General features: G+C 39.8%; 1 long non-coding RNA gene across 1 annotated transcript; it reads right to left on the bottom strand.

Moving 5' to 3' along the window:
• Positions 1 to 515: 515 nt before the first annotated feature.
• Positions 516 to 1124, bottom strand: LOC149249330 (uncharacterized). The gene is made up of 2 exons (XR_016265832.1): positions 994 to 1124; positions 516 to 910 (listed from the first exon to the last, which is right to left on the bottom strand). It is a non-coding gene; the product is annotated as an uncharacterized LOC149249330 (long non-coding RNA).
• Positions 1125 to 1700: the final 576 nt, after the last annotated feature.

The following is a 1700-nucleotide window of genomic DNA, read 5'->3' as shown; positions in this document are numbered from 1 at the left end:
TCCAATAAACCTCAGACAGAAGCATGAGGATCTATCGATGCGTAGTATTAACTTCCTCGCATCATAACCTGAGCCAAGAATGCCAGGTATGCATGCAAGAGCTTTCCGCTCTGTTTCCTCTTAAATAAAACAGTTAAGGCCAAACAGAACAAAGCTTATGAAATTGTATAAATCTCAAATGAAGGCTCAAAATCGAGCTTATAAACATGTATGAATTTCACATGAAAGCATTGAATAAGAGCTTGTATATGTAAACCGGGAACAGAGTTTGAAACCACATATGAATCTCAAATAAAAGCAATGAAAGGATTTAAAAGCTGACAGAAATGACAAACCCTCGAGGTATCGAGTGGTAAATATACATTGATAAAATGAGAGCCTGCTATAAGCATAGGAAAGGCGTAAGATAGCTGTATTATAACATCCATTGACATATGTATATAAATGAAAACATGCCATTCGTATATGGTCCATAAAGCCAGCTATACATGCATTTCTGTTGAGGACTTCAGAACTGCTAGAAAAAGAATAACCTTATTAAATATTGGTAACTTGCTGGTTCGAACAGTGGTCTATTCACAGAGAACTCAAGCCGGGGTCGACCATGCACCCATCGAGTTCGGATGCAGGTGCAACCCTTACGGCGTTCCTATTATATGTATATAAACATAGAAAACAAGTAAATGCACAACAGAGGAATCGAACCGAATGGAATATGTACAAGCAGATACATAACAGAGGAACTGAACCGAGTATCATATGTGCAAGTAAAATATCATTATATAGACAAGGAAATCGTGTTTGCTTAAACATGAAATGTATATAAGTGCTTCTCAAGCACTGTACAAAGAAGGAATCCTTTATCTGGATCATAACCATGGTCGCGTTAATCAAAACCGCCATCCATAACCTGTAAACAAGGAAGACTAGTAATTGACATTACTTGAAATTTAACACAGAATAACCTTGAAACATTTAACCAATAAAACTCACTGAGCCAATTCGGTAGCTGGTAGCCCTGGAATGGTGGCGCCATGACAGACACCGCAAGCTGGAGGATAAACTGTATCGGAACCAAGGGTTTGATACACAGACGAGACAGAATGGCGCGGAGACGAATGAACGCCGAGTAAAATCAAGGAAATCGCGAGGTATGCGGAGGTCTGCTTTTATAAACACAAAGAGTCCTTTTGAGACGTGGAGCGTCTGCCTCCGTTGATCTCTGCCATCGAATAACCTCCGTTGATCATTGCGGGATTACCAAAGAACCGGGCGGGAAAGTTCCTAACGGGAGCCATTCCCGTTCACGTGAAGAAGTCAGTCAGCCTTAAAGGTAAGTCCAGGTGTCCTTAAAGGTAAGTCCAGGTGTCATGAGATGGCCTTGCCAACTCTCACCTCCAGCACGGAAGCCAGTACGTGTAGATACAAGATATTAAAGAACTCACCGCATAGAATCATGTGCAGATATTTCATAATCAGGTTATATGAACTATGTTAACAAAACAACCCTTCGACATATATATGGTAAGATATCACGATAAGATCTTATGCACTGTGCAGTTAAGTTGTATATTCACGGTTAATGATAATAATGCATATAAGTTCCATGTGCATGGTTAGAATTATTATTACCGCAATCAAATTTTTTTTTATGGGCTTAAAGTTAATGAGTAGAGGCGTGACACTCTCCCTCTCTCCAT

This window comes from Pinus tabuliformis, chromosome 7 (assembly GCF_031772625.1).
Source record: "Pinus tabuliformis cultivar Carrire ecotype Pingquan chromosome 7, CPIR1, whole genome shotgun sequence".
In the NCBI taxonomy this organism is placed as follows: Eukaryota; Viridiplantae; Streptophyta; class Pinopsida; order Pinales; family Pinaceae; genus Pinus; species Pinus tabuliformis.
The sequence above is the reverse complement of the archived record's forward strand: the minus strand, read 5'-3'. Positions and strand labels throughout refer to the sequence as shown.